This window comes from Octopus bimaculoides, chromosome 5, assembly GCF_046866305.1.
Source record: "Octopus bimaculoides isolate indiv1 chromosome 5, ASM4686630v1, whole genome shotgun sequence".
Lineage (NCBI taxonomy): Eukaryota > Metazoa > Mollusca > Cephalopoda > Octopoda > Octopodidae > Octopus > Octopus bimaculoides.
This window is the reverse complement of record NC_142932.1, coordinates 54,425,265-54,437,764: the sequence shown is the minus strand read 5'-3', so window position 1 is coordinate 54,437,764 and position 12,500 is coordinate 54,425,265. Positions and strand designations below refer to the sequence as shown.

General features: G+C 35.9%; 1 protein-coding gene across 1 annotated transcript in view; it reads right to left on the bottom strand.

Annotated features, from left to right (window-relative positions):
• The window catches only part of LOC106869260 (sex peptide receptor), a 756,891-nt gene that overhangs the window by 460,477 nt on the left and 283,914 nt on the right, over nucleotides 1-12,500 (bottom strand). The window contains exon 3 of the mRNA XM_052967780.2: nucleotides 11,558-11,718. The gene's annotated coding sequence lies outside the window, so the exon portion shown is untranslated. The remainder of the gene's footprint in view (nucleotides 1-11,557; nucleotides 11,719-12,500) is intronic.

Genomic DNA, 12,500 nt, shown 5'->3' with positions numbered 1-12,500 from the left:
TGCTTAATATCTCTGTAACAGGCTTTCCAAGTTTATCGCAAAATTTCACGTTGGCCATTGGTTCCTACTTCCTGTCCATGGCAAAATTTACAGACTACAGCATGCACAGGATCACAAGACATAAATTGCACACAGCAATTTCACTCGGCACACTGACTCATGACAGTTACTGCTAGCTCTCACTGCACTCGCAAACGTGTGCTGCCATCTGATAGCGAACTACAGAACTAGTCTGGGAACTTTTTCATACAACCTCGTATATAATACTTTGAGATTAAGTAAATAAGAATGGAAGGTAAAAATATGAGGTGTATATTTTAAAAAGGGGCAGAAATTTACATGTAAAAAATCATGTGACAAATAAAAGAGAAATGACTTTAGTAAAGTAACTGACTGGCAGAAAGGATAAAAGAAATCAAGCACTCAATTAGTTAATTAGTAATTTTGTTACTTTGTGTAATGATAATAAAGAAGTAAAGTAGAACCAATGATTGTCCTCTTGGTGACGTGCCGTTCTCAAGAAAATCATCTATGTGTGTGCGTGATTGTAAGTGTTTCTCTTTGTATATATGTGTCTGAGAGTGTGTAGTAGCTAATAAATATGTAATGTAACTCGTATTCCTTGACGATTTGTATGTAAATACACACCCACACATAACACACACATACCTACACACACACACACACGCACACACACCCTCTTTCTCACATATGTGTCTCTGTGTGTGCGTTTGAGCGTTCATGCGTGCATCTGTGTCAGGGAAAAAATAAAGTTAATGTACACATTTATTCAATATTAATGAAATAATTATCTTAATGTGTTGATAACACTATCAGGAGACAGTACACTGCTTCTAAAATTGTGTGTGTGCGTGTGTTCGTGCGTGCGTGCCCATGTGACGCGTGTCTACACACACACACACACACACACACACACACACACACACACACACACACACACACACACACACACACACACACACACACACATATATATATATATATATTTATACATACGAAGGTGTGGTGAAAAGGTCTTGCTTTTAGCAGACCAGTTAATCATGATTTTATTCAACATATTCCCCTGTAAAAAAAACTCGGGAGGTTGGGCATCTAGCCAGGTCATTCGTGATAACATTAACTCTAGGATATTTTCTGCACCCCATATCCATATCCAGGAACAGGAGATTTGTATGGTACACCTTATAAACAAAGAGACAGTGAAGCCGTTGGAGTTTGAAGATGCAACCGTAAGAGACATTATGTCATAAATCCGTTTTAAATTCTCCCAGTAGCCCCAAAACCTTTGAGATGACAGTTACTTTCGTCACTGCATACAATCGTAAAACTTCATCTTTTTTGTGTTTGCTACCTTTCAGCATCTCCTTCTTTTTTATCATTCACTCGTATATCCCTAGTGAAAGTAATGTTCAACATCTTGGTGCCCTCCATCATTTTATTCACCTACAATAATGACTGGTCACTGAGCACCAATCACTGAATAGCACGAGATCGTAAAATCCCACGACATCTTATACCAATTACTCTCGTTGACGCCTTCTAGTTTATTCTCATACCTTTTAAGTATTCTTTCAAGAATATAACACTCGCAGAATCTCTAAGGGACAGTTAGCTACATTCTCATGCCTCTATTAGTATTTTGTGAGGCTATTTACATAGATCACTCAAAATATGTGAGACTGTTGTTGTTGTTGTTATTATTATTATTATTATTATTATTATTATTATTATTATTATTATTACCCTCGCCTTAGAGAAGGCGGAGGTATTGTTTTCAGTCGTGTTTGTTTCGTTGTCCGCGGACAAGATAATAATGGCTATGTAAACAACAATAATATGAGCCAATGACCTAATACAACCCTAGCCATTAACTTGTCTGCAAATAGCACTACTTCACCCTTCTCTCCAACTAACCATCTTAGAACAGATAACTGCAACTACAGATCTGGGACCGACTAACGCGCTGTAAGCCCAATGCAGAAGATTCAACATGGTATGCCAATGCACTGTCCACAATATATAGAATAACTCCAATAGCTACTATATTGGATCAGCCACTAATTATAAATTACATACATGTATACATGTACACACGCACACACACATATACCTATACTGAGAGAGAGAGACATACAGGCATACAGAGACAGAGAGAAGAGAACGGGAGTGAGAGACAGTTGACATGATGTCTGTATAACTAAGGTCGTTTGTGGCAGATGATAAGTAATTTGTTAGCCTTACTTTTGTTCGCAAAACAAAAGGGATTTTGTGTGGAAGGCAATCATTTGACCATGATTCCAACGGTCAAATTGTTCCCTTTTGCGCACGTGTGCACAACCTTAAAAAGAATCATTTGACCAGCGACAAGGAATCAGTTAACCAGCGCAAAAGATCGTGTTCGTGAAACTGAAAATGTGTTTGCCACTTGAAAAAGTATTGAAGCAGTTTCCTCTAGAAAGAATAATAGAATTATTACCACCTGTAAAACGATTGTTTTCACACACGATATGACTTTGAAGAAGTTGGCCAGATCGCTGGATGGATTTGTGTGGCGGTACGGAAATTGTAGGAAAAACATTTCTATAAGGACGAAGACTGTTATGGAAAACTCAAAGTTGTCATTGCAGAAAATATTTCATATCGTCTTTCATTTCGTGTTCGAGGCACCTATATCTACTGCGGCTTTATATACCGGATTGGATAATAAAACTGTGATCCAGTGGTATAAGTTTTGTCGAGAAGTGTGTTCGGGGAAGATGCTTCGAGGTGTAAATAGATGAGAGCTTGCTCTTTAAAAGGAAGAGCCACATAGCGAGAATAGGCCATCAAACGTGGGTTGTCGGGTACTATGACACCACTGTGAAAAAAGGGTTCCTTCAACGTGTACCTGATAGAAGCACAGAAACACTTGAAGCCGTTATAATTGAAAATGTGTTACCGGGTACTATTGTACATACTGACAAATGGGCCAGCTATAGGAATACAGCTGGGTAACATTCACAGAACAGTGTTAACCACTCAACGAATGTCGTCGACTCTGAAACTGGCGCTTGCACGAATCACTTTGAGGCCTATTGGTCCCTAATTAAAAGACGGCTGAAGTATGTGTCTGGATCATCGGGCAACATGAAATGGTCCCGCGTCTATAAGTCAATGTATCGAGAAATGTATGGATTTACTGCAAAGAAAAACTTCGAAAATTTCTATACATTTCTCGAACACAATGCGGAAATTTATTCCCCTTAAATTCCACCAGCGCGGCTTCCCCGAACACACTTCTTAACAAAACCCATATATTTCTGAAAAAAAAACACAAAAAAAAAACCACGCTCTAATTTCATATTACTGCGGGAAATTACTCTGAAAGAAATCTCTGCAGAAAGGTGAGTAGATTGATTACACATTTCTTGCTTTATGTTATGTTATCGCAGTTTTATGAGATTTGGCTGTTATTTCTAGCATGTAGATAGCCGGGCTGGGTTCCAGAAAATGTGAAAAATGAAGAAATGGGGAGGGAGGGGGGCGTAAAATCGAAATTTTGAATTTGACATTTTTGAAATTTTTTTCAGAATCGGAATCTCCATAGCCTAAAACGTGGGATTCCGTAAAAAAAAAATTAAGGGAGGAAAGGTTCCCTTTACATATCCTCCATCTAGACCAAAATTTAATACTAGAATTTATAAGACTATATATGTTCATATGTGGTTTCTGTGTGCATGTTTGTGCGTCTGTACCTTGTTCTGTCTGACTGAGTATGCGAACATACGTATTTCTGTAAGCGTGTTATATTTGCGAGCGTATATGTATTTGTGTGTATTTGTGTGTATAACTGAATGCGTAGTACATCAACACGTATTTTGTGAAGCAAAGGAAAATATTTTTGACAGAATAGTTTCCAATCTAAGGAAATTCAGAAAAACAAAAAAACAGAATGTACGAAGGAGGACAAAACATAAACTTATGAATTTGATAATTACTATATTACCTGCAGATGTTTTGTCAATGCTGTAATGACTGAGCTCTATTACTAGATAACATCTACATGATGATGTTATTTTACTGCTATTTAATCGAATTTCAAATACGATAATGATTATCATCTTACTGCCTTATCAATAATATAGCTTACACTAAAATACACATGAATGGCAAAAAACAGTCAATAATAACCACAGATTAGGAAATAATTTGCTAGATGAAAATCGTTTTCCTTTTTCTCTTGTTGCTAACACGCGCAGAATAATTCCGTCCTATCACATAATTATCATATGCCATTATCTTCCTAGAGTAAATCAAATTTTCTTATTGTTGTGCTGTCTCCATATTATTGGTGTTGTTGCTGTCGTTATTATGACTTCCGCGTTAAAGAAGGCGGAGGTATTGTTTTCTGTTGTGTCTGTCTGTTTGTTTGTGAACAAGATATCTCAAGAATCGCTGGATGGATTCCGATGAAACTTTCAGGGATGATTGGCCTCGTGACTGGCACGAGGTTATTAGAGTTTAGAATCGATCCAGTACCGGACAAGGATTCTGGAATATTCTTCCAGATTTTTATTTAAATTTTGAGAGCGGTTGGGTTCATTTTTAGTATTCTCGTTTGTGAGAGCATCTTGATTGAGAAAATAAGTATGACAATCGATGGAATCAACTAACACCCTCCCCTAAAATAGTCGGCTTTCTATCAAAGTTAAGTATTATTATTATTATTATTATTATTATTTAAGACATTGCATAGTATCCGATTTCGTGATGTTGTTCCTTAAAGATATTGCGTCTACTGGGGATATGTTCTGTCTGTCAAGTCACAACAAGGACCTCTGACTGATATTACTTTGCACAACGTGTGTGCAGTTTAAGGTGATGCCGATGTTTGCAATAGACATAGATTGTAGGGTATTTGGTATTTCTAAAGTGGTATTGAACCCAATGTTCCGGTGACAATAGTAACAACCTTTCTTCTTCTTCTTCTTCTTCTTCTTCTTCTTCTTCTTCTTCTTCTTCTTCTTCTTCTTCTTCTTCTTCTTCTTCTTCTTCTTCTTCTTCTTCTTCTTCTTCTTCTTCTTCTTCTTCTTCTTCTTCTTCTTCTTCTTCTTCTTCTTCTTATTATTATTATTATTATTATTATTATTATTATTATTATTATTATTATTATTATTATTATTCATTTATATTAATAATACTGATATCAATAATATACACAAACAAACAGGTAAAAAAAAGGGTTTATTTGTTAAAGTTTTGATCTAACCGTTCATGAGAAGATGAGGCTCTTATGCACATTACTATTCTAAATAGAAGTGGAGTTCGTGATGTCTTTTAAGAATAAAGTTGTTATCTAATGAACCAAACATATGGCAAGATTATCATAGATTCGGACACGATATTCGGAATATCTAGATTACTATTTAAAGCTGTATCTATATATCCATATCCCATTTTCAAATCCCACTTAGATCAGATCTATCTTACAGCCATCTGCAATCGTATGTACGTATAACCTTAACATTAAAGATCGTTTAATGGAATGCCGTTATGAAATTTACAGCCTTCTGTTTACATTAAGAGTATAATTTGTATAATAAATGACAGTTGGTGTAAAGAGGCACTTATTGCTGAAATAACTGCAGTAAACACTTTGAATCGATCTACTAAGAAATCGCATCCGTTCTAACAAGAACTCTTTGATCTGGTAGGAAGCAGATTTTATTATATAATAAAATTTGTGGTAATGACAGCTTATTGAACATGCACATTTAAACTCCTTTATACATCACTAAGCTAGTACATATAGATAGACACACGCAAACACAAACACAAACAGTATATATATATATGTTCACACACACACACACACACACACACACACACACACATATATATATATATATATATATATATATTTATATATATATATATATGTGTATACATACATATATATATATACATACATATATACTCATATATATATATATGTATATATATATAAGTATATATATATAAGTATATATATATATATATATATATATATATATATATATATATATATATATATATATATATATATATATATATATATATATATATATATATATATATATATACATATATATATATATATATACATATATATATATATATATATATACTATATATATACATATATACACACACACACATACAAACTCACACAGACTTATATATGTATGTATATATTGGCAGAGGCACCTGGCATTGCCCGGGAATGAAAAATGATAATAAAGGAAAATGCAAAATTTACCACTGTTATGAAAGGAGATAAATTCTACCACATATGCTGAAGGAAATTATGTAAGAGATTCTGTATAAACAAAATTCATTTTTTTTCTGGGTTAGAGCATAGACAAATAAGTCTTGCAAACTACCTACTCTGGAGCAAACAGCAAAGTTGTCAATGATGAAACCAGGAGATTTCAAAGACTGATATTGAGCTGTATTAATAGACTTTGTAGAGCAAAGTTGCACTAGGAATTGTGTTTGTTTGAACTCAAAGGACATGTCTGTTGGTATGACTGGAATTCTTGGAACGAAAACTTCTTCCCCAGAGGCACATCCAGTGATGATGGTAGCTTCTGTCACATTAGGTGATGTCTTCACAATCAACCTTGTCCCATTGCATAATTTAGAAGGATCTAATTTTCTTAGAAGCATTATTGGGATTCCTACCTTCAGAAAAAGTTATGTGGAGGAATTCCAGGTGGCTCAAGAGAATCAAGGAACTCTTTTGGGTAATGTACAGCTTGATCTTCATCGAGGATTGAATCAACTGATTTGTACTTCTCCATGACTGTTGGAATCTTATTCATTAATTCATGGCTAATTGTTGCTACTGTTTCATTTTTTGGATTCAGAATTGCCCTTTCACACAACCATTTATGTGAATTATAATTATTTCTTAAGTCTGGTAACACCCTGTTCTTCATTTGAGCTGGGGAATTCATCACGATAGCAATATTAGTCAAACAGATATCACCATTCCGCTCAAGTGGTACTTTCCCATTTCCTAACTGGAGGAGGCAGGTTGAAAACTGTTTTGCACGTTGGTCTCCATGTAATCAAGCTGGCACGCTCGTATTGAAGGAGGATTTCAGTACTCTATTTCATAGGTGTGTGCCGCCCGCACACACACACACACACACACACACACACACACACACACACACACACACACACACACACACACACACACACAGATACATACACATACAGTTTCAGACCACAGATTAAATGGATGTGTGTGTGTGAGAGAGAGTGAGTGAAGGGGTATGTTGTCATATAGTACATACAATAGGCGTACAACTTTGTGTGCAAGAGAGAGTCCCACTTAGACATCACTCTCCTTCTTTCTCAGACAAACGTACGTGCAGAAATGATGTATACATATGTATTTATGAACGTACGAATACATGACAACACACTCCTTCTCTCACTCACACACACACACACCATGCTTAAATGTATACAAATGTACATGAAAAAACACGTTTGCGAGAGAACATTAAAAACAATGAATGAGATGGACAGGGAATGAAAAAATAAAAGCACGTTGAAAAGCGTCTTGTACCGAATATTGAAATTTGTGAACTTAATAAATATTTCTTTTAGTAATTTATCGTAGTTGTTTACAAATAGAGAATTGAAACTTGAAAGGAATACATTAAAAATTAGACAGGGACAAACTTCCCCGTTTTTATATGAATACCGGAAGTTGACATTGATAAATCTTTTTAACGAAGTGAATCTAATGTAGAGAATTTCATCAAAAAATATCTATTTTCTTAAAGGTTAAAACGAATTGGCGTACATTCATCTGAATTTTCAGAAAATCCCCACCTCTCCCAAAACAGTTACCCCCTCCCCACAAAAATTATATATTCCAAATTGACATGATAAAACATATATTCGTAGAAAATTTTATTTAAAAATATCCATAATTCTGAAAGTTATGATCATAGAAATTGTTCCGGGAGGCAGAAATCTTTATTTATCGAGAAGGGGAATGACAGTGACCTTTTTGGGTGCACAGTTTGTGACAGACCATGCCTTTCTTTTTCTGGGGTCAAATCTCTTTTGCGAACATGTGGAAAACGAACTTCCACCAACTATGCTGCCTATATGTCTGTACACACCATTGAATACAATGTATGCCAAAGAATTTGCAAATGTAACGGAGGGTTCAAAAGACATTTTAAGGGCCACAAAGATCATTGTCTGGTTTAAAAAGCCATATCAGATGACATGATGTTTCGAAAGTGTAGTTACAGGAGTTGGTCAAACTCTGCATAAGGAGTAAGGCAACCACCATGTATGTATGTATGTATGTATGTATGTATGTATGTATGTATGTATGTATGTATGTATGTACGCATGTATGTATGCATACATGCATGTATGTATGTATCTGTCTGTCTATCTATCTATCTATCTAGCTATCTATCTATTTATATATATATATCTATATGCTATACGAATATTTAAAAAAACAAATGCCGTTTTGTGCAACGACATGTCCACGATATGAACGACGAAAGGAAAGTAAAAGGACACGGGGACAGTTTCTGAAGGACCTGTATGGGGTTACAAAGAAGCTGTTCGCTGAATCGAAGAGTGACACTTTATTATGCACAAAAGAAGAATTGGATACTCACATGAAATAAACCATTAGCGTTCCACACTGTAACCAGCCATTGCCACCTCTAAATGATACCGAAATTCAAATTGGGGACAACAAGGAGAAAAAGGTGAATGATTTTGTGAGAAAAGCTAGAACAAAGAATGTCCCAGGAGGTGATAGCGTCTCGTATAAAGTATACAAATATTACAGTCGTCTGTGAAAGAAGCTCTTTGCCATACTATGACAACTGTGGCACCAAGAGACTTTAGTAGAGGCTTGGTGTAAGGTAGAAGGCATATAAGTGCCGAAGGAGGCCAATGCAGAGACTATAAAACAGTTTAGGCCGATATCCTTATTGAATGTGGAAGGCAAGATCTTTATGGGTATTCTCTCAATGAGAACAGTGACTCAAAAGACCAGAATCCTGGATCCCTGGATGCGTTGAACACTGTTTTTCTATTTAGAAAGCAATCGAGGATGCCAAACAGAACACGACAAGTCTGAACTTGGTATGGCTTTACCTAGCTAATGCAGCTGGACCACTTCCACATTCCAAGCAAAGTAACCAAATTAATGAGGATATATCGCGACAGTTTCGAAATGAGATTTACAGTTGGAGATTTTACAACAGATTGGCACCGACTGGTGTTTGGCATTGCTGCTGGCTGCTCAATATCTGTCACGTGGTTTATCTTAGTCCTTAGTCATGGAAATGATTTTGAAAGCCGTGGATTTTTCGGAACAAACCGCCCATGTACAATCGCTTAAGAAGTCTTTCATGGATGACGTAACACTTCTAGGAACAGACAGGCAAGTTATACAGAATGCCCTCTTGAGATAACATGAGCTTGTGAAGTGGTCAAGGATGTAATTTAGAGCCAAAATATCTCGTAGTCTGACATTTATTAAGGGAATGCAAAAAGAAGTTAAGTTTCAAATAGCTGAAGAAAGCATTCCAACGGTCATGGAAGAACCCGTCAAGAGCTTGGGGCGAGTATACGCTGGAACATTGTCAGAAAGGGGTCGGGGGATGGAAATTTTGAAACAAGCCGAGGCTGGATTATCAGCGATTGATAACTCAAAGTTACCAGGTAAATACAAAATCTGCTGCTTACAGTGCGGCTTGTATCCGTGACTTTCGTGGCCACTTTAAAAATATGAGGTAGCATTTTCACGAGTTCAAATCATTGAATAAAATCGAATGCGTTTATTAGAAAGTGGCTAGGCCTACCTCAGATACTGAACATTTCAGCTCTTTATCGTAAAAGAGGCTCGTTGCAGTTACCGCTGGTATCAGTAGTCGAAATTTATAAACTAGAGAAGGTACGAACGGTGATGATGCTGAGAGGACATGGAAGTCAGACGTAATCCACGAGATGTGAAAACAGCCAGGAAGTGGAAAGCAGAAAAAGAGACTGATGACATTCTGTCTTCTCTTACACACCGAGATATGGTGGGTGCTACGCAAAATCATCCGAAAGGACTTGGTTTTGGTGCAGATCGGTTCAGACAGTTTGCAAATATGACGCGGAGCGAACACAGATCTGTTGTTAGCAACAGCATCAAAATAAGGGAAGCAGAGAGTAGATAGTTTCATTTCATCCAATGCGCTCAACAAGACAGATCACAAAATGAGAGGAACATGTTGTTGAGAGCAAAATAAGCCGGAATGAGACATGGAAGGGGACCACATCTCGGCTAAGTTTTCTGATTCGTTCATCCTATGATGTTTGGCCCTCACCTGCAAATCTAGTAACATTGAACGTCTCAGAGAATGATATATGCAAATGAGGAAAGGTCGGAACACTGAAACATATTCTTTCCAAGTGTTCACTAGCACTGAATAGGTATATACGGAGACACAACCTGGCCCTTAAAGTTATCTTCAGTGCTATTAAAAAACAAATTGATCTCAGCAGCAGTAAAAAAAAAAAAAAACGTTGAAAGTACCAACTAGAGATTTCACTACCTTCGTTCACTCACGACAGCAGATCCGTTTCAAGAAGAGGAAGGAGAAACTTCCTGTGAGCTATGAAAAGTGGAATGGCTATTGTGGGTGGCTGCAGATTTACCAGGGTGCCAGAAACTGTTTCCCACTCCAATTAAAAAAAAAAACAGACGTTTTAATGTGGTGTGAAAGAAAGTTGTGAATCTAGTCCAGTTAACGGTTACTCATGAAGATAACATGAACGCCACTCGGGCTCGAAAGATTGACCGTTATGTAAACCTCTAGGAATGTGAAGACACAAGCTGGTAAGCGAAGCATTTTCCAATCGAAATCGGATGTAGAGGATTTGCTGGAAACTGTGAGGCAACTGTTGTTATCGTTAGGCCTAACTCATCATAAAGTAAATACCACTATGACCGATATCCAAACTACAGCAGAAAAGGCTAGCCACTGGATTTGGTTAAAAAGAGACGATGAGCGATGGCTAGAAGAATATTGAGCTTTACTTGAAAACCAGTTGATCTAGCAAGCAAGGTCTCATATCATTGAGGGGGCCCGGTGCGCATTGATGCCATCGACAGGCAGACCCCGAAACGGCGCGCACTCTCTCCTGATGACCTCATACACTTGCTGGCTTCCGTTATGCAGAGCTTTCAGCTGGTAGCACTTGCATGTGCAAGTTGTTTGCAGAACATCATGTTATACAACATAACAAAGCTGAAACCACTCACTCGGGCACATAGATACACACGCTCATACACACTCATACACATTCACAGACAGTCACGTAAGAAAAATGTTTCTAATACGTCGTTAATAGAACTATTTATACATTTCATCATTGTAAATAACTTAGTTATTTTCTAATTGAATGTGTTCATGACACACGCTGCATAGCTAAAATGAAAAAAACAAAATGTAGACATATGTGTACTTACTTGTGGGAAATCATAAACTTTCTTTGTATTGTTGATATCCAAATCAATGCGTTGAAGAGATTTTAAGAAGCTATTTGTGTGAACAACAGATCGTTTGATAGCTGATGCAAAATAGTAATTCGTATTTTCAGCTTCTACATTTTCTGTGAAGGGTTTGCAATCTGTAAACAAAATAATAATTGGTCAAAATTTGAATTTAATGGTAGTGTTTGTATCATTATGGGATATGTTAGAATTGTTATATAAATATAGACATTTAAGAGTTATTTTCATCATCGTAAGGTAATTTATAATTCCACTAAGAAAGGTAAAAATTGGAATAAATGGTAAATTCTGCTTCTGTTTGTCAGAATTATCTATAATCGTTGGATGTAGTGGCTTTTTTGCATATAAATTGTTACTATGGAAATTTCATTCACATATATTCAGTAAGTGTACTTAGACTTGTTTCAAATATATTTGTCCATTTATACGAGGTAATCAGTTCCACTGGTAATTTATATACAAAGAAATATCTATATACACATATTTTTTATATATATATATATATATATATATATATATATATATATATATATATATATATATATATATATATATATATACATATATATATATAAAATTTAAAAAAATGTTATTATTCAGAAGAAAAGCATCTTTAATCAGAAGTAAATTCATATTCTCCAATGTGGAAACGGTAAAAGTTATACTGGCATAGGAATAAGTCAGAAGTGCCGAAATACTTCTTATAAATCTGATCGAAAATATTCTAGGGAACGTCTTATTTTTATGGGCAATTTCCCTATCGAAAAAAGATCAATGGGATATTTTATGCTTAGGGTAAGTTGCTTACAACTCTATATTTAGGGGAAATTTTAGCGTTAGCATTTGACACCTGATCTCAGATTTGCATAAAGCTTGACAGTAATATTTTCCAAAATTC